This window comes from Mytilus californianus, unplaced genomic scaffold (assembly GCF_021869535.1).
Source record: "Mytilus californianus isolate M0D057914Y unplaced genomic scaffold, xbMytCali1.0.p SCAF_3, whole genome shotgun sequence".
Taxonomy (NCBI): domain Eukaryota; kingdom Metazoa; phylum Mollusca; class Bivalvia; order Mytilida; family Mytilidae; genus Mytilus; species Mytilus californianus.
The window spans coordinates 128356116-128383619 of record NW_026262679.1 but is presented as its reverse complement, the minus strand read 5'-3'; the positions used below and the strand labels follow the sequence as shown (position 1 = coordinate 128383619).

General features: G+C 31.5%; 1 protein-coding gene across 4 annotated transcripts in view; it reads right to left on the bottom strand.

Moving 5' to 3' along the window:
* LOC127736178 (semaphorin-2A-like) overlaps nt 1–27504 on the bottom strand; it is a 112615-nt gene that overhangs the window by 55782 nt on the left and 29329 nt on the right. The window contains exons 3-4 of one of the 4 annotated variants that reach the window (XM_052246749.1): nt 22610–22660; nt 3661–3840 (exon numbers count right to left, since the gene is read on the bottom strand). The gene's annotated coding sequence lies outside the window, so the exon portion shown is untranslated. The other 3 variants (XM_052246748.1, XM_052246751.1, XM_052246750.1) reach the window with 3 other exon arrangements.

Here is a 27504-nt window from a genome sequence, read left to right as displayed (position 1 = left end):
CATCATGCACACGTGTACATTAATCAACATACCTTAGCAAGTTAAGTCTTTGCATAGAATATCTAATTTTCTCCCATCGTAATGTGTTAAACATGAAATGTCCTACACATTTCCCATTTCCTACGCATGAAAAAGTTGTCATTCATGGAAAAAAGGTCAAGTGAGTTAAGAAGAATGAAATAATATTGTCTACAGACAATACATGTACATGTATCATACCATAAGAGACAAGATGGCAGATAGAAAGTACTTAGTTCCTCTGTAACAATATACAATATTCCTTAATTAGTCAGGAAGATTGTGACCGACAATTATATCCCGACACCACAGGAACCGTTTTATCACCAGATAAAGATCAAATCAAGTGCACTCTGTCTATACATAAATTTTAAAAGAAGACTTGCTTCCATACTTTTTGTTCTTCCTGTCATAAGAAAAATGCCATTCTTTCTAATTTTAACTAAGTACCAAGTACCTTGCACTTCCTGTATACGTCAACACTTACATGACATTTGACATTAGTAATTATAGAAACAATCACTTCAAACTTTGGAGAGTAAGTCTTAGACACAAGTACCAGTACCTCACATCCAACACTATGACTGGTATGACTGTTAAGACAGACTATGAATGTCACAGTAACTTGCATCCCAAGGTCAAAGAACCATACATAGGTTATCAAATATTTCTCATCACACCAAAAATACATTTGCCAATGAAAAAATACAAGATGCCAAAAATTATGTTCTGAAAAGTAGGTCTTACATCAGAGCAGGAACCAAGGTTCAAAGGTGAAAGACATATATATCCCATAATTTTTCATTTGGTTTTCAAATGATAGCTGTTGATATCATTATAAGAAACTGTCAAGGTTGACAAGAGTTTACAGAAAAGAAAACACAGAATTTCTAAATTTTTATCAGGAAAATTATTAAAATCCATATTTCATGAAAATTTAATGTTGTAAATTTCAGTAAATCTTATTGGAAGTAGATAAAAATCTGACAAGTATAGTCTCAAAATGATTATTAGCTGTTTAAAGTGATGTAATTTCTCACCTGTAGGGCAATAAGTGCCAAAGTTTAAAAACAAGTCCATAATTAAATACCACAAGGGTGTGTTAGATTACCCCATAGTTGGTTCTAACTCTACTGTTGCATGCAAAATTCTCATAATCTTATAATATTTTTTGAAATATGATGACAAGTTTGTAAATGAATTCGGTTTAGTTGAGTGCAATTTTTAGTGAAATTGTGTCAGTAATCTGAAATCTACCTCTTAAATCATTTCACTGTCATATTTTTGTTAAAAGTTGGTAAAAAAATTGAAATGATAAACCATACAAAACTAAGATGATAATGAAAGTTTATATGTATACATAAATGTAAGTATTGTTTGAATGAAAATCATATGTTGGCTCCACAAAAAATGTCACTCAACAACATTCATTATACAAGTGAAATTTACTCATATTTAATGAATATTTAACTAAGAGTATGTAAATAATTATTTATTAATATTTAGTTTTAAAATTTTATATGCTGAACAATTTTACGACCCAGTAAAAGTAACATAAAATTTCAATGATTTTAAAATTATTAAATGTGGAAAGAAGATTATAACACCTGGTTAATATAACTGCTACAGTTTATGGACTCAGGTGTTCTCTACTAAAAATATGCAATATGCCCCAAAAAAATCAACCTCTTGTATGATTATTCATAAAAAATGACATTATCCCAAAAATTAATATAAAATAAAATTAAAACACCACTCAAACAGAAATTTGAGCATGTTTGAAGAATTCTGTGTGTATAAATGAGCTTAATTTTGGCCAACATAAATGTCAAAATTCCATAATACTAAAATCTCAATGTCCAATAAAATACTTCTGTTAAGTTTATTTATATCATTTACTACCTTAGTATAGTAGTTTGCTCCATGATCAAATATGGCCCTAAAATCATACTACCTCAAAGAGGGGAAATGAATAAAAAAAGACTTTGTCCTTTGGTCTATAGGTAGTTGTCTCAATGGCAATCATATCACTTCTCTAGATTTTTATTTTGCTAGATACACATCTATGAGGTCACCCATCAAACTAGCTATGTGTTTCATCACATTGAAGACTAGACCATAGTGCATGACATGTGTTAGCCCACAGACCAGAGGTGGTGTATTGGAATAGGCTTTGATTTCTAAATAAAATTCTTGACTGCTCGATTTCCAAAATTTTTTTTTATAACATCCAGGTTATTTGCTTTATTTTTCAACACTACATTAAATATGGTATTTTTGTCATTTGGCCATTTTTATTTATTAATACATCTTCTTTATTCCTTTTGCTTTTGAAATTTGACAAAGATTTAAAAAAACTATCCATCATCATATATGTTCTGTATTGCCTGTATTTCTTGATAATCAATCTTGCTACAACAACTGACTTTGACTTTTACATATAGATGTTTTTAAATGGAGGACTAGTTGTACATCTAAATATCACAAAATATTTTGATTTACGATTCTTTCTTTCTCAGGCAACTAAAAGGCATTTTATTTCTATAAAATAACTAGACATCATTCAGATGGGAGCCATCTCTGTGGGCCTCACTGTGAATAATGTGTGGTAAAATTTTGTATCTTTACCATAGGACATGAGGTTGTCAAATGAAACCAAAGTTTTTGACCTTAACCTTTGACCTAAGAAGTTGTACATACATTAAGACACACCCTCTGATGATGGTTAATATACATGTCAAGTATAAACTTTGAAATCATAACAGTTCTCAAGATAAAGAACGGACACGATCTTTACCATAGGACATAGGGTTGTCAACTGAAACCAAAGTTTTTGACCTTGACCTTTGACCTAGGAAGTTGTACATACATTATGACACACCCTCTGGTGTTGGTTAATATACATGTCAAGTATAAACTTTGAAATCATAACAGTTCTCAAGATATAGAACAGACACGATCTTTACCATAGGACATAGGGTTGTCAACTGAAACCAAAGTTTTTGACCTTGACCTTTGACCTAGGAAGTTGTACATACATTATGACACACCCTCTCGTGTTGGTTAATATACAGGTCAAGTATAAACTTTGAAATCATAACAGTTCTCAAGATATAGAGCGGACACGATCTTTACCATAGGACATAGGGTTGTCAACTGAAACCGAAGTTTTTGATCTTGACCTTAGACCTAGGAAGTTGTACATACATTATGACACACCCTCTCGTGTTGGTTAACATACATGTCAAGTATAAACTTTGAAATCATAATGGTTCTCAAGATAAAGAGCGGACACAATCTTTACCATAGGACATGGGGTTGTCAACTGAAATCAAAGTTTTTGACCTTGACCTTTGACCTAGGAAATTGTACAAACATCATGACACACCCTCTGGTGTTGGTTAATATACATGTCAAGTATAAAGTATAAAATAATAACGGTTCTCTAGATATAGAGCGGACACAGTTTGTTACGGACGGACGGACAGACTGATCACTGTAGGGCGACCCGCCATTTGGCGGGGCCCTAATAAACTGACCCCCCCCCCCCCCTTTTTTTCACAACCATATTTACATCTCCTCCCACACATTACTAATTGACCACAATCTGGATTTTCTAATAAGATATAATGTTCTACTTACCTATGTCATCATAGTATATCCAATGGAAGTCGTGTCTTCCTCATACTTCAAAACATGATTAATATCTATATCCTTGTCCTCAATATTATATATTTTTTTATATATATCTTTATATATCTATATACATAAGTAATATCCTCTTGAGAATTAAATTTGATTTTCTGTACTCACTTCCCTTTCCTGTAAAAAAATATAATACACTGATCAGTCTGTTTTATAAGTATTAAAATTATTTAAAAAATGCAATTTTGTATTCATATTAATCAATTTTCTGAAATTCTGATTGCAGGAATCCAAAAAGATTCTTTTTATGATTAGGAATCTTACAAATGCTCGAAACAACTTTAAAGCTTACTTATTCACATACAATAGTCATGATAGTATATTTTTAATATATAACATGTTTATGCAAATATATATAGTAAGGTTAAAATTCAAGTCCTGAAACTATTTATCTTTCATACTATTATATTGTATTTTTCCTTACTCATTTTTCATTTATTAAATAATTACTAACAATTATGAATGATTGTCAATGTAAACAGCAGTTAAATGTCCAACTTTAAATTTGACTTTGTAAAAATGGACCAAAAATTTAAATATTGTCTGGACCAAATGACTGCTTTTGAGACTGTTTTAAGGTTATATTCTAAAACCATGAGGGAAACACAATAACGAGCCAAATTTAAAGACATCTAAATTTTAAAAGGGTGGCAATCCTATAAAAAGTGTCCTATGCCTGGGTTCAAGTTTCCATTATCAATTTTTAATGACTCGTCATTGATATTTGACACAATCTTAATAAACTATGAAGTTATTAGATTGTATCAAGTTTTATTGAAAAAAATAATAATGTAAATATATATTAAAAGTCAGTCAAAAGGGGAATACAGTGCATAATCAGTTACATATTTACAACAAAATATGTTTGTCCGGAAATTACAAACTATTTTTTTACTATAATAAAAGGGAAATAATGAAAAATAAATAATTTGGCTGAATTTGAAACAAAACATCATTATATATATATATATATATAGAAGTGGGTGGTCCATTTTTTTAACTTGTGACTTCTTGGAAAGAACAGTAGTGTAGTTCTTAAAATAAAGAAACAAAAATATGAACAGGTGTCAGCACTCATGAACTGGTTGATATTTTGATTTAAAGATTTCAAACCACAAAATATGTATTTAATATCAGCAATAACAACATAGCACAATGAAAATTTATACATGTTTCATTTGCCCTAAATTCCACTGCATCAGCAGAGATAATAATAATGCATTTCTATAATGAGGAGCTCAAAAATACATTTATATTATGTGCAAAACATCAACTTTATCCTAGCAACAATGAAGTCTGTAAAAGTTTACAATGGTATTTTCTGGCAGATTTGTTAATACCATGGTATGTAATGTTTAACATGAAATGAGGCGTAATTCTAGACCTCATATCTAACATCACATGTAGAAAATTTCACAAATTTATTATAATTCATGATAATACATTTTTCCATTAAAGCCAAATAGCCTTGCTCTCGGTGACCTCCATACAATAGGACAATGTAATTATGTGTTTAAGGTCATCATTAGAGTGTTATGGGACAAATATGCACATGCTGATGCATCAAATATACATACTATATGTTAATCCACACAACAGACGAAAACCCTAATCCTGGGAAAATTGATTTATAGAAAATTCAAATCTCACTTAGGCAGAAATTAATTAATGTAGATTAGTCCTAATATAATTACAGGATCTTATTTTAAACATGTCATTGGGAATTTATAAAGTTAAATTAACTGTAATAAATACTTGCATATCAAATAGAGTGGGTTGTTCAATCTGTTCAAAGGATGTTGACATCTACATAGACATCCTTTGATATTTCATCTTTCATACTTTTGAGTAAAATAACACAATGTAGCATGAAAAACAGGAAAGTTTTAAACTTCAGAAGGCACCTTCAATTTCTTTTTCCTTAACTAGGATTTTTCACAAAACAAGAGGTCCCTTGAGCTGTATCATTTTACAAAACAGATCAACAATTCCTAAAAACTTTTCTGGGCATTTTACAAGTATCTAGCCCTATGCAGTGCATATGTACAAGTAAAATCAGTTAGATGCATTATTCTTTTTCTATTTTCAGTTATAATCTCTAAATGCAAAAAGCATACAAAAATTCTGATGCCTTGCCCATTTATGGGTTCTTGACCTAAACTATTTTATCTCTTCAAACACTGGAATGAAAATAAGTACTCAGAATATTACATAATAAATAATATGTAAAGGGTTCCACGAAACCTGGCATCTTGCCTGCAATTGTCACTGTTAGTATAAAAGTGTAATGTTGACTGTCAAAAACCAAGTCCATTTATCAGCAAAATACAGAAAAATGTACACTTAAAATTAAATTGCTCAGTGTGTTATCTCTTAATCATGAAGAGGCTTATGTCCAATTTCCATAAAATGCCATAAAGATTTGAAATTCATTGATGTCTAAAATATTTTAACTCCAGAGTTTATCTCAATATTAACTGCAAATAATGTCAGATGGAAAATTAAAATATCACCAGGACATCTTCATGTCCTGTAGAAGGATATGTGAAAGTTAAGTGGAACTCTGTTTGTGCTATTTTCAAACAATTGCGGATTAACAAGCCAGTATCAGCAGATGTGACTATGCAAGACCTTGTTTTGGTTTTGGAAACCACAAAAATCAGTCAGATAAATAATCAAAATAGCAGGTGCAAAAGCACATTTTGACACTATCGATGAGTCTGTACAAGTTTCCTGGAATTCTGTCAAGCCATTCTCAAGAAGTATCAAATTAAAAAAAGTGTGACACAAACAAAGCAGAAGAAGATGCAAAAGGAAAGAAAAAATCACTATGTATTGCTGCAGAAAGACAGATCAGATTAAACAAATTCATGGTATATCTAGTAAATCTCCATTATTATAAAGCACAGAACAGAATATGTCATCTTTACAAAGTATTTTTAAAAGTATTTTTCGATATGGTGTTTCACTGGGTCCTTTCAAAATGTTTCATTACTGATCTGTGGAATTGTTTGCATCACAAAATAGGTGACAAATATTTGATACCAGTAACATCATGTTTACATTTTTTCTGAGACCTTTTTAACATCTGTTTGATAAAAATAGCTGATTATACCATTACTGTTGACCTTTTCTGTCAATGAAATGTAATGTGAGAATTTGTTTCTCTCTTGATAAATTTAATTATTTGTGTGTGGTTATACTTTTCATAAGCAGTCAAAATTCTTATCTCATAACATGTGTAATAGCAATTTAACTTGAAAAACATCTTATATTTTGAGGGTTGTGGAATCGTATTCTACTTTTTAAAAAGTTATTTAACAAGCTGTTGTCGACACTATAGAAGAATCTCGTGTAAATTTGGTTGAATTCTGTTGAGCCATTTACATGATGGAAGAATGCTCTGTGATTCCCAGATGACATTTAAGTTTATAAAAAAAATTGTTTAACAGGCTCACAAACATGTTTAACCATGACAAATTCTTTAAGCGCCTGTCTAAAGTTAGGAGCCAGGTTGTCATTTGTTACTGTCTGACATATTTTGTTTTTGTAAATTGTTTTGTCATAAGGGCATTGGTATTCTCTTTTGAATTATTTCACATTCTATTGGAGCCATTTAAAAGCTGACGATATGATACGGTATGAGTTTGCTCATTGTTGAAGTCTGTACAGTGCCCTTTAGTAGTTTATGTCTCTGAATAGTTGTCTCATAGGCAGTCAGAACTCTCCTTATTCTTATATTGATTTAGCAATTGCATTTATATAGGGATAACTAATGTCTGTAACAGTTATTTTAAAACTTACTGACATTAATATCAGATATTACAGTCACGAAATTCAATTTGCAACAATAAAATCAATCATTGATGTTGACATGTAAAAAAATACAATACAAATATTCCTTGAATATTACAAAACTTTCACTATGGAGAATGTCCAATACATATATTCTATCGAAATGTATTACAAGTAAGTATTCTGTACACAAGAATATAAATATATAAATTAATTGCCCATATTAAGACCCTCCCATTAAATATTCATCAAGCCAATCCAAAATTACAAATCTGACATAAGTTTAAACATGGCAGAAGTAAAGATAAACCAACAATAATGCAAGAGTTTTAATACTAAGCATACTTCCACTAGTTATTGGAAAGTATTGGAAAACAGGAAGAAGGTGTCAGACAATTTTGAAAAGTCCACACAAGTTTTATGTATGGAAGTCATTCTCTTCCGTAGTTCCTGAGAAAAGTGTGATGGAACAAATATTCTATACCATTTATTCCGTTAGGAACATATACTGTAATATTTATTCCAGTGGAAATAATATTCCAGAATATTTTTTCCATTTGGAACTAATATTATGAAGGAACTTCTATTTCGTGACAGAACTAACAGACAGACAGTGAAGATGATTACAATATAGCCTAAACTCCTAAATTTGCATTCCGGTAACTAACTAAATATACATGTAGTAGTGATGTTACAGTAGTTTATTTATTTTTATGTATTAGAGAGGGTTAATATTCTATTTTATTTATTTTCAAACAACCATCTGGTATGGAGTATAGTTATTTAATCATTTATTTTTAAGGTAATATATCTAAAAAATTACTGTATAATTAATACTATATATATATGTATATGCTCGGAAACGGGCCCTTTAATTGGATTCAATAAATATTCTTATTCTTACTCCTAGAGAAGGGGTATAATTAAGAAGTTAATGGTACCTGAACCAGAAGGTTGAAGGGATGTTAATATGATACATTATAGAGTAGATTTATCTGAATCATTAAAACAGGTGGGAAATCATTACATAAACGTAATCTATCAAAATGTCACCTTTATATGGAGTGACACCTTCCTTAAAGGTAGTCACATTCAAATAAAGGGGCTGGGGGACATTAATTTGATACTAGAAGTGTGTTATAGATTAAGGGTACTTGTTACATCAAAAGACATAAACAGATTATTATCATCATTATCTACTTATCTAATACTATTACATCAGGTTTGTCCTCAAGGAGCTACTCAAAACATCTGACCATCACTTCAACACTTAACCATTTAAATTTTTTGTCTTCCCTTTGGATATTTCTTTGATTTAGATGAAGGCAGATGGTTTTCTTATATTATTATTTCACAGATATTTCTTTTCAATAATTATTGAAATTGAAAAAATTTAATTTATCGTCTCTATTTTTGGATAGTAGAAATTTTAACAGGTGGAGCTTTAATCACAACGACAATAAAATCAAATAATGCACAAAAAAAAACATTCAAAATCTGGAAGAAAAATAGTTTATCAATTCAATAAAATAAATATTAGATTTAGAAATATCAAAAACTATGTACAACATGTATGAAGCCTGATTTCTATGACTTTTGTATTACAAATAAATTCTGTATATATATCAGATAAAATTTGTTTATAGTAGCTTTTGATCTTTCTACTCAGTACAAAGACATAAATATATAATTGTGCTTTGAATATAATGTTTATTGGTAAGTTAAATGCACAAAAAGCATATAGGAACAAAAACTCATATTTAACCTGTAAACCACAAAAGAGGATATAGGAGCGTAATATAAACAGACTTATCCTATAATCATCACAGATTTACACAGGAAGTAAAAATCCATAACACGAGTAATCAAATCATCTTCATATGATGTGTCTCCTTTCATCATTTTAGGTTAAACCATCTGAACTATTGCCAACTCAATGTAAAAGAAAACTGATGCAGACGTGCACCCTGGTGTGAGGGTTGGGTGACTGCATCCCCTTTTTGTCACAGAAATATTACAAAAACTTACAAGAATTGCATTGTTTGGAGCAATGCACTCCCTAAATGAAAACAAATTTGTGCCAGAACCTTCGCCCTGTTTAAAATTTTTGGGTATAGGCTGGAAAAGACAATTGATCTTCATCTTAAAGAGTTAATACTTAGAGTTAACAAATAACAATACATCTCAGTCTAGAAATAACAATTTAACAAAATACGTTTTGGTTCTTAGCTAGCAGACATATTAATAGAGATATATATATATCTTTATTAGCCTCCCTTAGGAGAGATAGTGATACGAATACAATATTAATGAATAACACAATATAAATAAAGTTTGAACTGATAAACACACACACAAAAAAAAAAAAGAGAAATTACTTTAACCTTATTTCACATTGTTATTTAGGAATGAGAAAATGTTTTGCAAAATTTGTAAACGTATGTGACGCATAAAAATTGAAAACGTTTTTTCTGCTCACAGTCTAGTTCAAATTCTGTTTCGCATGACAGTAAAATATAACAGAAATCTTCATCAGCTAAGGAACCAAGAAAAGCACTAAAAGTTATTGGGTTTATACATAGTAACTCGCACCAGAATTCATCCCGAATGTCAGATAGGTAGTCACACGACGAAATTGCGTGAATACACGGGTCGGTGAAAAGTTTACCACATTTATCACATAAAATAATATCACTTTTCGTATTGTGGACCAAACAACACAGGGAAACTATATAATTTGCCTGTTTACGCAAATATGGAAAATCTAATGCAACAGTCCATGCAGGATGAGGCTGGAATATTTTATGTATCTTCTTGAATATGTTAAAGTCACTATCTATATTTATACGTTGCTGCCATTCCTTTAGTTCATATTCAAAAATAGATCTGTGAACTATTCGTTTCCATATACGCTGAGACGGAAAAGTTCCGCTAGTCATAAACTTTGTTAAATAGTTCGATAAATGGTATTTGTAGAGTAAATCTACACAGTCCTTTGAAAAATCTGATGCACAATTGATGTTCTGTTGATTATAATACTTTAGTTCGAAAAGTCTACGTACGAGAATACGGAATGAAATTGCTGTTTGTGGTAAATTACAAATTCGTCCGAAGAACAATAACTTACGTTCATTAATAAAACTGTCTAGGTTAAACCAACCAATAAGAGAAAGGCACATATCAGTTCTTGTACGTCTAGGCAATCCCTGAATGAACTTGCATACATAGCGATGCGTTCGTTCTAGCATAAGTGTTTCTGTTTTAGGCAGCTTGCCCCAGATCTCGCATCCGTAAAGAGCTTTTGGGTAGCATACTTGGCGAATAATCTTTGCACACACTATAGGGTTGAGTACAGCAGGATGAATACCGGAGCGAATCACGGACGCAGTGGTTGCTCTTAAGGTTCGACACGCTTTTAATGTACGATCCATGGTTTTCATCGAAGTGTCCAGTGAAATCCCAACATGTGTTGCGCTTTTAACTGGTACAATAGGTTCGTTGTATAGGAATATATCTTGTCCTATTAGTTTTTTGCCGAATTGAAGAAGTTTGCTTTTCGCGGGTGAAAACGAGAAGCTCCATGATTCGCTGTATTGTTCACATATTGATACCATTTCTTGGGCGGACTCGTGATTTGTGGCAATAAGCGAAATGTCATCAGCCTGAACAGGAGAACTACTATTAATGTCATATAAGAATGCTCCTTTGTTGCTAGATTCAAGTTCATTTATCAAATCGTTAATAAAGATCAGATATAACTTAGCAGATAAAGCACTGCCTTGACGCACACCACGGTTCAGTTTAAACCATGTCGAAAGTTTTCCACCAGATAGAATAGCACTTGATAAATCTGTGTACATGTTATCTAATAGTAACCATAATTTTCCGGTCGCACCATATTCAAAAAGTTTAATACGTAGTCCATCAGGAGGTACTGTGTCGAATGCTTTAGTGCTGTCCAATAAAATAATTATAACTGTTCCGTTCTTTTCTATGTGATGAATAGTTACTTCATTAAGGTTGAATGAAGCATTTAAGCTAGACAGGAGTTTTTGGTAAGCTACCTGTTGGACATTCGGAAAGTCAGTACGCAATAAGGTAAGTAGCAGATCAACCATCTTCTCGAAGACCTTTGTGATACTAGGCACTAACGAGATGCCTCTGTATGAGTTTGTATCTGTTTTTGGCTTGTTACCACCTTTATAAAGAAGTATAATCATACTCTTTCTCCAGTCGTTCGGAATGTACGCACATTTGATACACAAGTTGAAAAGGTGATGTAAGTGTTTTATAAGTAATTTACCACCATATCGTATGTGCTCATAAAATAATCCGTCATGGCCACAAGCTTTGTTGTTCTTTAGTTTTGAACAAATTTCATTTACATCTGATAATTTAAATGTAATGTTGTTCTGATCCCGGTTGACATGTTTGCGAATAGATGACAGTTTTTCTGCAATTTCGGTTTCACGCTTCGGGTCGGTATATGTCGACGGAGAAAATACATCTTGGAAATGAGACAGCCAGATATCATTGATCTTTTTAGGATCGGTATAAGTCACACCATCTTTCACTAACGCACTACAAGCAGTTGATTTCTTTTTTCGATTATTTATGATCGTCCAAACCGTTTTCTGATCAATATCAAGGTTACTTTCGATAGTTTTTGCTAAATTACTTTCATATTCATCAAATGCTTTTCTTAAAACTGTACGAAATTCCCTTTTTTCAGACTTGTATTTTTGAAAAAACTCACAGTTTGCATCATGACAGTGACAATTGTTTATCCATTCATTCCGAATACTACGCATCGAGTCTCGTAAAACTGTAAGGTTGGGATTCCAATACGGTTTCGAGTGGCGATTGAACTTTTTATATGGTAAAGTGTCTTTTTCGGCTTTCTTTATAGCACTGACTATGCAAGAATAGTATGATTCGATCACATCGGGTAGGGCTTTATTTGGAAATTTTACCGTCCAAAGATTTGTTGAAACTGCAAAAGTGTAATCCTCTATACAGTTTGTACTTCGTGCGCGTTCCCAAGATACAGTTGGGTCACTGGTCTCTTGTGGATTATGAAGATGAGCTTCCATTTCTAAGGTACATAATATTGGGTGATGATCGGACGTGCTGAATGAATGATTGTCAATTACCTTAGCTTGTTTAACGTGTTGCAATTTTGTACGGTTAATTAAGATGTGATCAATACAAGTCGAAGGACCACCTTCGTAAGATTGGAACGTGTTGACAGGTCCTTTACACATTAATTCCATATTTACTGAACAAAGATTGTGAGTTGACATCAAAGTTTTACAAAGTTTACTTCTTTCGTCGTTTTTTATTTTACACCTAGGACCGCCAATTTTCGAATTGAAGTCCCCCATTAAAATCACAGAACCAAATTCTTCATAGACGGACGACAATTCGAACAGCAAATCTACTTCGTCACGGAAATACTCGTACGGTTGAGTTACTGCAGGTAAGTATAAAGAGAACACATAATATTTTTCACTGTTTGGTATATTTACTTCAATACCGATAATTCTGTCGCTGTTAACCTCAATTAAAGATGTAAACGGATAAATGTCTTTTGATATGAGAAATGCTACTCCGGAGCGTCCTTTGCAGGTAAGTATTTCAGGATTACGTTCATCAGTCCCTTTTGCAATGGAGATATAATTCTTATCAATCGAATCGAGGACATGTAACTGATAAGTACGTAGCCAATGTTCAGATAAGGCGCATACATTTACATTATACATCCTAAGACATTCAGCTAAGAACGGTATACACGAAAAAACACCTCTACAATTCCAACATATTAAATTAAGTTTTTGTCTAGCAACAGTCATTATGAAGGGTTTATAGAATGTTCACTGGCAAATTGTTCCCATGGTAACCATGGTTTCATGTAAATACCTTGGGGCCAAAATTCTGGATGAGTTATCAGATGTTCATCATCTGCTACAATATTGAGTTGAGCGGCGGCTGTACGTTTTGATGGTCTATTGAAATATCTTAAAAATGTCACTCGTATATTCCGCTCGGAAAGAAAATATCGCATAGCATTTTCAGAACTACAAGATTTATCGATTCCGCCGATATAAAATCGACTTACACGTCTGCTTTTGCGAGTGAAACCTTTAAAATCCGAGGTTTTAGGGTAACATACTGATCTCGGAAAATGTACCGAAATACTGTTTGTATCATTTGCTTGAATGTTTGTTGATTCGACGATTTTCTTGGGTAAAGTTGACATGTTACTAACTTGATAATTATCCGTTTTAGGTATCATCTTTTGAGATACATGAATTCGGTCGTGTGCAGGTAATATCGGACATGCTGTTGAAACGCGAGGTGTCTCGGACCTAATCGGAGAATCTAATGGTACAACATATACAGATTTATCTGCTGTCTGAACTGCGGCAGCTGCATAAGTCATTACTTCACGTTTACTTGCTTGGAAGTTCCTCTCGACATTAACAACGCGTCTTCGTAATTCACTAGTGGATGTCATAGATGAATTAACTTTTGTCTGAAAATCCTCTATAGCGGTATTGACGTCCTTTACTTGATCACTTAAAAGAAGCACCTTACTCTTTAAACTACAAATTCCAGTCGAGCGGATATCACTTATGTTTGTGATGCGTGCTGCTTCAGAATTTAAACGGGTTTTTGTTTCATTTGCTACAACAGATACTTTAGAGATTCTAGTTTCGCATTTCGAAATAGCCGTTGTGTTGTTTTCAATAACAAGTTCGATTTCCTTAAGCTTTATTTTGTTGTTTGCTGATCGCATTGTTTCATTGGTTTTCGAGATCTCGCTAGCTAAATCTACTTGCTTTTGTGACACACCTTTAAGTTCCGATTTAACACATGCTAAACTATCATTTAGTTTATTATTTGCAGTTCTAGCTAAATTTAGTTGATTTTGAATGTTATTCATGCGTTCCTTTTGCTTATTGAAATCATCATTAAGTTTTACATTTTGCTTTTGTAAATTCTCAATTTTACACAGTAAAGCAGACTTATCATTCTCATGTGCAATCTTTAACTCAATAATTGAACTCTCGACATGTATCAAAGTGTCCCGAAGGGAACTATCTACAAACAGTTGCGGGGTAGATGTGATGAAGTCATCCACACAAGGAGTGTCCCTTATAGATTGTTTAATACTTAGAGCTTCTTTTAAATCATCGCAAAATTCGCCTTTAGTTGCAAGACGGAGGGAAAAGCAATCACGACCAAGTTTATTTACCAATGGCTCGCCTTTCTTTGTTTTTGGCTGCATGCGTTTTTTCAAAATTGCTGATGCAAACGGAAAGTCCGGTCTTTGCTTTGCTATGACAAAATATTGTAATCGTAGTTGCTCTAGAGCTATTGCATCATTGTCACAAAATTGAACCAATCGGGTAACAAAAGCATCTTTGGGTAGGCCATTACATTGATCTTCAATGCTCTGTAATACTAAGTTCGTTGGATCAGGATCTTGGTTACCCATATTGGTAGACAGTGTATAATTAAACGGGTTTGCCATATGATCGCTTTGAGAACCAAGGAATTGTCTGACGATGTCTTGTGAGCTGTTTGATGTAACTTCCGTATCAAAGTTATTTTGTATATTTTGTATATACGTATTTTGACTGCATTGTAGAGAACAGGGTTGTAATTCAGTGTATATTAAGTCTGGTTTATTGTTTACACTTTTATCACAGTTCATTTTGAATAGACAGTTTAACGGGTGGATTAAAACAGTTCACTACTCATTACTTTACACATTGACAATTTTTTGTGTTGACGATCTATTAAATTTAAAGTTGTATTTCTTATCGTGGTAGGTGAAAATATTGTGTTTGTACAAAATTGTTCTTTCTCACCAAATATGTTGACGAAATTCCTGTTAGAAAGTTTAAAAACACAAGAAAATTCTCCGAGCAAAATATCCCACATAAATAAGTGAGAGAAAAAATAGCTACGGTCATGGAAAATAAAATGATCAAAAGTATAAAGCAGTGCATAGAAAAATATAAGAATTAAAAACAAATGTATTCATATCTGTATACTAAACAGCTAAACTGATATAGTTGATATTTTAATAACCATCTGTATACTAAAGATAATAAAATAAAAATACATAAATATTTTCTGTACTCACAGAATTATGGTACAATACCAGTAATCAGGAACATATATATTGTTAGATATACTGTTCCCAGCAGTAATTAATCCCTTAATGAACTGACCAACAATCTTAATTACATGTAACTAATTGTAGTACAAATTTATGATGTAACTAGCTTGTTATCAAACTGATAAAATTTGGCATGCACCAAACCCATCAAGGAAGTAGGCTGATATCATCCCTTACATCTATAACAAACAAACGTAGAAAAACTGGCCAAACTAACTCAAACTTACAACAAGGAATTATTTCCATGCATTGAAGTCCAGATTAAAAAATGTGCACTGTTCTTGTAAAGTTCTTTTCAAGTTATAATTTTCTATAAAAGGGAAACCATTTAATCTGGTTTATCAGTGGTCTTTAACCAGAGGATTAAGCAATGTTCCGATGAAAGAATTTTGTCACCTCCTTCTAAAAGGTGTCATTCATAACAATCGTTAAAGCTTACTGGATCTTAAACACTTTCTCTAATAAGGGATTAATGGCTATTATACATTGGCACAAAAGAATGCTGCCATGTTTGAGATTCACAGTGTGTAAAATGCCATTATATTTAATCTGCTAATTTACACAACAGTGATAACCAAGCAAACTTTGTGTTTTGACCAGCAGGAGAAAAAATGTTCTGATCGATTTCACAGAAAACAGATGGCCAATGGAAATCCATTTTGTATAGACACTGTCAATCTTCTTAGAAATAAAAAAAGACAAACAAGCAGGAGGAGGATTTCTTAATGAATATTTTGTCATTCATATTGAAAATGTTAAAGCTGAATCTTTATTTTTTATAACAGTTATCATTTTTGTTAAATGGCTTTCATGAAGTCAGAATATATTACCAATTATCATGATATTTAGAATCTTAACAAAACAACATTAAAAAGAGAAAAGAAAAAAGTAAAGGTTTTCTGGTGCAATATAGAACTTAATTAATTTTAAAGCTATTCATATTTTTTGTTTGGTGTCAAATTTTATTTTATTTGATCACAGTTTTTACTAGCGCAATTTCACTGACAAAAAATGAAAAGTCAAAATAAGTCAAAGCATTTTCAGCTGTAAGATATATAAATATTATAAAAAATATAATACCCCAGTGCTGTTAACTATGTGTTTTAGCATTACCTACTTTATATAAAAATATTATAATGGAAAAAAAAAAAAATAATTGATAATACTTTTATGCAAAAATTTGTAATGTACATTAAGCTGTTTACAATAATTAGAGTATTATATATATATGTTAAAAATTACCCTATTGTATGTCATGTATGTGTGGAAAACCATATAGTATTACACTATCAAATATCAACATCTAATTAATACACACATACAGAATGACGTAAAACATCCAGACAATATAATTATCAAGCTATTACACAAGATCTAACAAACATGCACAGAATTATTATAGATTATATGTAAATGAAGTGAAAAGAAAAACAATGCATAACTCACTCCTTATATCAAATAATCAATACACTTGAATTTGAATCTCCAAACACTTGAAATCCTTTTTTACATGTCTGAATAAAAATCCTATGTGACACAAGTTGACAGTTATTTGATTTTGTTTGTTTACAATGTAGTTGTGGCTTTACATCACTATATTTCACATTTACACACACACATCATCTACACGTCTAGCCTGCAGGGATACTGTGATGATTGATAGAAAGGGAAGTAATAAGTACAGTAGAAACAGGATTATCCTTCATCGAGTGTTATCGTTTTGTATTCAGTACATATTTATTGATTTGTCTGTAATAAACTATTAAATTAAAATTAAAATTAAATAAATATCAATAACAAAACTTGTTCAGATTCTATGTTTCTCAGACACAAGACTTATTTTACATATGGAGACAATGGGCCTTGAAACATTAGCACACAGTGACACTGAAAATATTGTAAATATTTCATGATGAAGTGCAAAATCTTACATTAAAATAACAATATAATTCTTTTCCTTTTGTGTTACATCTAATAATAAATTCATAATACTTAACAAGGATCCTGTTACATAAGTTTCTGAAAATGTTTTAAAGTATTTTTCTGTATTTAATATTTTTATAAGACAATGTAATAATGTAGAGGCCCGCCAAGAGTCTGTAATCAATCCTATGATCTACTGTCAGGCCATTCTTTTGAAAATCTAGATGTTTATATTGATATTCACAAAGGAACAGTAATAATTTCTAGAATAAGAAACAAACTTCAAGTTCAAGCAAAACGGTTTGTGTTTGTACCAGCAGAAAAAGCAGCAAACAATGTGGTGGTGTATGACGTAAAAACTACACAGAAGTTCTTAGTATGAAATTATATCTTCTTCTAAACTCAGGTCAGTGTGCCCCACAGAGTCATATAGTAAACAGTCATTTCATAACCACATCACAGCTTAAGGCCTCTTCTGAACATTTGAAGGGTCCTACTATGTATTGGTTACCTTAACTACACAAAAAATTGCATTTAATTGATAATTCAACAACGCTTATTGTTATCTTGCAAGCTTTTTGGAGCCAGCATATCTATTAAAAAAATGTCCTTCCATTGTTGCTTCTCATATAAATAATTGATGTTGATTTCAAATAATAACATTCAACTAAAAAAAAGATTTATCTAATGAGGTTTATTTTTTATTTTTTTTGGTTATAGGATGTGTAAGCATGTGTGTTTTGAAGAAAATGTAGCTAGCACTGACTGAATTAATGCTGCCATTCCCACATAATTCAAATTCTATTAACATTAACTGATTCGAATTAAGTCTAATTCTCATTCAAAATGTTTTACATCCGAACTTCAATTTTAATAGGAATTGCAATGCGCGTCAAATTCGCTTTACTGTCCAAACAACGTAAACTTTTAATTCGTTTTATCAATTAATTAATTATAATTTAAAAAAAAACAACCATTTTAGAGCCAATAACATCTCCAAACTTATTCTCTTGATCTGATATGGTATTTATAAAAATCAGTTTTTCCTTATCATTTTCATAACAGGGCTAGGGTTTTCCTATTTTTTCCTGTTATTTTGCACAAACCATTGTTATACAAACATAAAATCTTTTGATTTGTCTATGAAATTTTGCCCAGATTTATCACTTCTTAAAAAACTTCTTCTTTAGGGAACAACCATTATGATATTTTCATGGACACAAATTATTAGTGTTAGGTTTTTTTTTAAAGAATCAAGAAATAACAAGCGAAACTGCGAGCTACTGCTCACTGATGATCCCCCCACCCAATATTTCGGTAAACAGGAAGTTGTTGAGTGATGAATCTGAAACGCATCACACTGTATAGCTGACTTATATAAACCCTGAAACCAAATTTCAGAAATCCTTGTATTATAGTTCCTGAGAAAGATGCAACGAAAAATATTTATGGGACTGAAGGAAGGACTGATGGATGGACGGACAGACGGATGGACAGACAGAGGTAAAACAGTATTCCCCCACTTTTTTTAAAGCGGGGGTATAATGATAATATTCTTTTAATTTGTCCGTCCAAGCACTTGTTCGGGTATTTCAAATTAAAATTTAGAAAGTGTCCATACCACAGTTTAATTCGAATTAAAGCTAATTAACTAATTCACATTCACGAAAATGTATTTCTAATGTGAATTGGATAAAGCCAATTAGCCAATTCAAATTAAAAAAAGAAGAGTGTGTGAACGCGATTAGTGAATTCGATTCGCATTCGATTCAAATTCAATTTGAATTAAATGTACGTGTGATTGAGGCATAAAAAAGATCAAACTTGTTTCTTTGTGTAGCACAGGATAATATTACTTAAATGGTATGAGTAAAGCCTATCCACTTTTATTACCTCATTCTTACATTCTGTTAAAAAAGAAAAAAATACTGATAAAAAAACAAGATTAATTGTTGTTCTCACAGTAAAACATATCAATTCAAATAATCCTCTACAGGAATTTTTAGCATCATCAAGTAAGAGAACAATAAAAGATAATCTACATCTGCTTTAACCAACAATCTGATATCTAAGCTGTAAACTCCTTTATTCTTCCCAAGCATTGATAAAAGGTTACAGTTATGATGCTTGGAGAGTGAGATAACACTTAAATCAGAAAAAAATACAAATAAATTTCTTCTTATTGGCTTAAATATGCCCTTAAATCTATGCTGATATTTTCATTGCTTAATAAATTGTTAATTTTATTACAATATAATAATATGCATTTGTGCAGCAAGAAGATAATGGTTCTTTTCATTATCAGGTATCTTTATTAGAAACTTAAGTGGCAATAAATATGTCAACCCTGAGAATTTAGAAAGTCAAATAGCAAATGGTTAAATATAATGGCATATGATAAAGCAAGATATAAATTTATTGTATTCTGTATAACGATGGAATAGGAATTGAAAGATCATGACTTTCCTAAATATTTAAAGCAAAAACATTTATAATTTTTCATTAAAATTAACACATATTTTGTGAAAGTTAAACCTCCTTTCTTATAAAACAACACTTTGTAGTCAGGAATTTAAAAAAAATGCCTCAATAAGAATTGAAGTAGTTTATGATTATTTATATATAAGTCTACATCATTTATTACAACAACTCTCAATCTTATAAATATTTCCCATGTTCACAAAAAAATGGCCGGTCTGTAGAAAATCTATATCCAAGATATCACAAGAAAGAACATTTATTTGAAATATAAATAAAAGGAGTTCTTGGGTATGCAGTAACCCAATACATGTAACACAAATGACCAAAATACATAATGATTGTTTACTTCAGTTATTAATACAAAAATAAGGAGATATGGTACAACTAGGGGTCAATGTATGGTCTTTAACAATGAGAAAAACCTGCAATAAAAAGCCCTGGTAAGACGAAATGTGAAACAACTTAAAAGAGAAAACTATCAGCCTGATTTATAGAATATATCAATGAACGAAAAAATAACCTGGCAGACAGCAACCAACAACAACCATATGATTACAGGTTCAGTGGGACACCTAGGACAGTGGTATAACAATACAAAATAAGAAAAACATATGGAACACAAAACATAATCTGAATCATTTTTATTCATGAAATGTAGGTTACTTAGATCTATTTTTGCTTCTCCCCATTACTTCTTTGATATATTTACTGCTTCAAATAAAATTTTATACAAATAGAAATTGTCTATAGTAGGCACAGACCATTTATTGACTGACAAATGGACAAACATTCTAAATCTAACATTAACTGAAGGACGAATGGATAATACATATAAATATAACCTTAATAGTATAAAAAAAGATTTGGCTACAAGCCTGTGAAATATGTCTTGTTGTTATAAACAAAAGTTTTATACCCAACAAACCCCTGTCCTGAGGCCTAACATGCCTGTACCTAGTCAGGAATATGACTTGTTCCATTTGTTAGATATCTTTGAGCTTTTGATTTTGCCATTTTATAAAGGACTTTCCGTTTTGAATTTCCTTTGGAGTTCGATATTTTTGTTATTTTTCTTTGTACTAACAGTTCCAAAGTTTATCATTTATCTCACACCCCAAACAAATAGTAGTCATAAAGTGCTTTTCTATCTGATAATTTTATCTTCATGCATAACAATCGGCCAAGGGAAATGACTTGCTTATTATCAATATCCTGAAAATATCACAAATCAAAGGGATTGTTGATACATATCAATACTTAGAAATCACACCTACATATATATCAACACCAAAAACAAATAAAACATGTTTACAATTACGTAACCCTTCATACAAATTATTTCTAAATAATATATCTTTTCAAAAATCAATAGAATTACAATGGTAGAAATGGTTTCTCAGTAAAACATATTAATTTAAATGACTGATCATATATATGTAAGACTTTTAAAAAATGTGAATTTCTTGTCAAGTAGATATCAACTTTTATAGGTAATTACTGTAATAATTAACATGATCTTATTATTAATTACTGGGCATTATGATTTTTGATTTAGTAATAATGCATTACAATTTCTACTTTACAGTTAGTTTGTTATCTTGGCCCATTTGTATATGCGTTGTACTAATTGCACTGACGACCATTATCATAATAGCTATAATTGACAATCTGATGACGTCTTGTAAATTGAACAAACTAAAAATCTTAATTTATTATTTACTGATTAAATTTATGATTCCATACAATTAATGGTATATAATTGAAGATAGACATCAAAATTTATAAATCCAAATATACTTTTTCTATTACTTATAATAATTGATAAAGTCAGTTTTTTTTAAACTGTTGCTGAACCGCGAAACTAAAGTTTAGGACAATGGAAATATGCCAGACGAACATAAGGCATCTGTATATAAGATAAGAAGTATCCAGATCTTCTACCTTCTGAAATATTTTCTTTTTCAAAAATGCCTGTACCAAGTCAGGAATAAGACAGTTGTTTTCCAATCATCCCGTTGGTCGATATAGTCGAGCATTTGGTTTTGTCAGTATGGATTTTCCCCTTCTTAAAGTTACCTTGGAGTTCGGTATTCTTGTTAACACATTTTTCACAGCAACTTTTAATATAATAAGCACTGAGCATGATAAAAAAAGTAATGAAAATGAGGTCAAGGTCAGGAACGTAATCTCATACATGTAAACCTTTCAATAATTCTACAGACCAAGTTCACCTATTACAAATCAATAAAACTTGTAATGTTAATCAATGAACCATGAAAATGAGGTTAAGTTGTATGTTAACCCTGTCAGACACACATTTACACCCTACAATGATTCTTTAGACCAAATGTGTATCTCCATTGCATAATATTTTTAAAATTGGTACTGACTGAATGATTGTTGGTTGCTTAACGTCCAGTGGTAATTTGAAAATGATTGTCAGTACGAATTATTCAATAAGATTTTATTGGGTTTTTACATTCTACCTGTACTTACAGTAATATATTCTATATGTACTTCTGGTCATCAAAGTTTCCTTCTTCTTTCCTGAAAATATATACAAAATTTTCAAACCAAAATATACATTACATGTTTCTTACAAAGTAAAGTGTAGAGTACAAGGAAGCTTTAGTAGACTAATAAATGAACAGAGTTCCAATGTCCCCCACGTTGCACAAATTCTACCTGTCCAAGGGCAATAACTGAATTTTTAAAATTTTATTTTCGTTCTTTAAAACTTTTTATAAATTTCTTGAAGAAATGTAGGATTGAGAGCCTTTTTCCATATAAATAACATTTCCAAGGAGCATAACTCTTTTAAGAATAGTTGATCAACACTGGTTTATGAACATGTCAGAGACATTGCTTACATAAACCTTTGATATAATAAACGGAGAATGTGTCATGGGACACAGATGATGCCCCTGCTTGCATACGTTATAAAGGGACACAACTAGAGAACTGTACAAGTGACGCCACCCAAATTTGAACTTGATCTGTGTTTTATGGTTATAAGCATTGTGTATAAATTTCATAACATTTGGTTGACATTTTGGGACGTATGTATGTATGGACGGACAAGGGTAACACTCAATGACCCCTTCGCCTAGCAGCAGGGGCATACAAAATTAATTAAAATCTGGATATAATTGTACATGTGAGAGCACTTACAAGACCAGACAGACAAATGCTTGGTATCTCTATTTCCCCTGCAACACCTTGCATGGGGGACAAAAAAATATCATCCAAAACTTATATGGATCTAACGGACTATAACATTTGTGAAGAATGTCAAAACCATTAACAAATTGCATGTTTTATATTCAAATTTGAGAGGAAATAGGGTGATACAGAACCATAATGAACTATCCTAATTTGACCCCCTAGGAACATGTCTGACAACAGCTGATTTGATAAACTGATATTATATACAGATTTAATATATGGAAGAAATTACAGTATTGAAAATAAAAATGAAATTCACCAAATATTTCCAGTAAAAATTTGACATTAAAATGTCAATGATCATTATCTATTTAAATCAAAATCTGATTATCAAGTAATATCATGGTGTGTTATGTAATACTACACTTCTATGTCCTGCAGCTAAAACAGAGGTGAAGAACTATTCTCTAGTGTATTTCTGTACATAATGACCATTAACTGGACATTGATGACCATTACAAAGAGACATTTATTTATCTCAAGTATCAATTAATTTTCAATTGGTGTCACCATAATTAATTTCAAAGGTATGAAACATGTGACATGATTAGCCCAGGTCACATGGAAAATGACAGGTTTCATTACAAATGCAGATACATGGATAACACATGGAGTTAATGAGCCTGTCACGTGCATGTGGTTGTTTACATCTAACAACACTGGACAATAAAGCATGTAATTTATTCAGTTGTTAAAGGTTAATCTTCTCTTCAATTGCACACATCCTTTGACAAAATAGAAGACATCTCTAGAGATGTTCTTTTGGCTGTAGCTATTTTCCAATTATTTCTTCTAGCTGTATAAATGAAATTGGCATAGGATTTCATTGAAGATTATTGATTTTTTCATAAAGCAACTATCCCACATGTCTTAAGTGATGACTTTAAAGAAAATCAGATTTCCTTGACTGAAGGATATTAGTAATTGGTTGTGAGCAAATTTTTACAGAGAGAAATCAGAAAATTATCTTTGGTATTTAGTAATACTATGTGCTGTACGATTAAATACTGGATTCAAAAGTGTTTTGCAGAAATTCCTGTATGCAGAACAGTTTTTACGCCAGTAATATGCCATTTCAATTTGTAGATTTCAGCCAAAATTCATACATATATAAAAACAAGGAGAAGTGGTATGATTGCCTATGAGACGACTATCCACCAGAGTCCAAAAGACCTGAATGTAAGCAACTATAGGTTGCTGTAAAGCTTTGTTTGCAAGCTTGTAAATGTTTCTTAAATTTATTAAACCAGATATATAAGAACCAATGTAGAGATGAGTTTACATATTGTTTGAAAAATTGTAAACTGAAATTCAATAAAACAAGAGTGCTGAAATGTCTCGCCTTCTTTACTAACCATTGATTTTATGTTGATAGTCCTAACTATAAAGCTTTACTAAAAGTATCACATAAACTTAACATGATCCAAGAAAATGAGGTCAAGGTCAGATAAACCAAACCGGAAATACATGTACACCTTACAATCATTCAATACACCAAATATAGTTGACCTATTGCTTATAGTTTCTAAGAAACAGACTTGAACAGGAAAACTAAACATTGACCAATGAACCATGCCAGACAGACATGCACACCTTACAATCAATTTATGCATTAAATATAGTTGACCTATTGCTTAAAGTATCTAAGAAACAAACTTAACCATGAAAACTTAACATTGACCAATGAACCATGAAAATGAGGTCAAGGTCAAATACCTGCCAGACAGACATATACACCTTACAATCATTCCATACAACAAATATAGTTGACCTATTGGTTATAGTTTAAGAAAAACAGACCAAAACACAAAAACTAAACACTGAGCAATGAACCGTGAAAATGAGGTCAAGGTCAAATAAAACCTGCCAGACTGACATGTACATTGTAAAATATTTCCATACACCAAATATAGTTGACCTATTGCATATAGTATTAGAAAAAAAGACCAAAACACAAAAACTTAACTTTAACCACTGAACCATGAAAATGAGGTCAAGGTCAGATGACACCTGCCAGTTGGACATGTACACTTTATAATCATTCCATACACCAAATATAGAAGACCTATTGCTTATATTATCTGATATATGGACTTGACCACGAAAACTTAACCTTGTTGACTGATCCATGAAATGAGGTCGAGGTCAGATGAAAACTGTCTGACGGGCACAAGGACCTTGCAAGGTACGCACATATTAAATATATTTATCCTATTACTCATAATAAGAGAGAAGTTAACTTTACTAAAAATCTTAACCTTTTTTTCAAGTAGTCACTGAACCATGAAAATGAGATCAAGGACAATGGACATATGACAGACGGAAACTTCATAATATAAGCCATCTATATACAAAGTATGAAGCATCCAGGTCTTCCACCTTGGAAAATATAAAGCTTTTAAGAAGTTAGCTAACGCCGCCTCCGCCTGATCACTATCCCTATGTCGAGCTTTCTGCGACAAAAGTAGCAGGCTCGACAAAAAACTAGACAGGTTTTCAAAATTTTAACAAGAATGCTTCTTTTCTGTATTTCTTGTCCCTTACTTATCATCACTTGAGTTTAATATAGAGATTCTTACAGTAAAAGAAAATATGCTTTGATTAGGGAAAGCTACTTTAATGATTCACTTGAAATAAGACACATTTCAAACAATTAAATTCTTCAAAACAAGAGAACAATTTGCAAAGTAATAAGATAATGAAGTATATTATTCATCAATTTACATAAGTGGGTAATGTCAAGCACAGGATATACATCTGTCCCTGTTTTTATGCTCTGTAAAAATATTATAAGACACTTGTCAAAAGCAGACCAAAATATGGAAAATGAATCTTCAGATTTAATGATATACTTGAACAAAACCTGAGAAAATCCTAAACAAAAGTTTTTGTGAGTAGAAGCTATCAAAGAAAGTGTACAGTACAAAATCCCCCCCCCCCCCCCCCCCAAAAAAAAAAATTTAGAACTTGTATTTTATATGCATGATAAAGATTGAATTGCTATTTCATATCTTGTTTTTTTGTTATGTCATAAAAGTTACAAGGGAATTGTTCGCACAGTAGCCAGTGCTTTGGTTTCAAATGACATTTTCATCAGTTTCTAATTTAGTAAATGTTATTAAACTAGGCCTCTTTTTCTTTTCAAACCTGTCTATAAAGGACAATCAAGGAAAGGCAGTTAAATGCCCTGTATAGTCAGCTGCACTTCATAAAGATCTTGTTGATAGAATCAAACTAAGTTATATTTTAGTTACTGTAGTGTGAGTGCCAAGGATAAAATCTGTTGTATATTTTGATGAAATAAATTTGCTATTATAACAACTGCTATCAAAAAATAGTTCAATGTTTTGAAGATCACCTAATTTTCTGTGTGTAGTATTCAGAACTGCCTGTTTTAAACAAATTTTCACTCCATTTTGCTACTTAAAATTGTGCCTGCTGCCTGTATTAAGCAGGGCCTACTATATGAAAGAAATTATATGGGAAAATACATTGAGGAGGATAAAAGACAGCCCACTATAGGCAGCTTCCCATTTTAAGCCCTTTAGACCAGGTTTGACTGTACTATCAAACGTTAGATGTATTTCACTTCCATAACTTCAGGCCCTGAGCATACCTGATAACTCCCATAAATAGTTGTCATGAACATCGAAATTTGTATCACACATGAAAAAAGTGACATTTGTAATACCCTTTACATGGTCCAATCAAAAATCTTTTCAAGATTTTCTTCATTATGTTACGACTACGAATTATTTTTTACATAAAGATTAATGAACAATGTAACTTTTTTCTAATTGTAAAAACATGACTAACGAATTATGTTCAGTTGTATATAAAATGTATTGGCACTTTATCTTATTCAAAATAAAATGACAAAAAATTAAATAACAGTCATCCTTCAACTCTTGTGACAACTTGAAATGAAATATTATACAATAAGAATTTCATGAAAGGAAAACTTGATAATAGTACATTCTGCTTACGCCCATTAATGTTCATCAAACAGGTTGGCAGTACCTCTTAACAAATGAAATAATTCTATCTACGACCTCTGTTTGATGAAAATAAGAGGGTGACAAAAGCCAAGTGACATTGGGTGATATTTATGTAAATTGTTGTATTAATTCAATGAAAGGGTGACAAAACTTCAATAAGTGACAAGT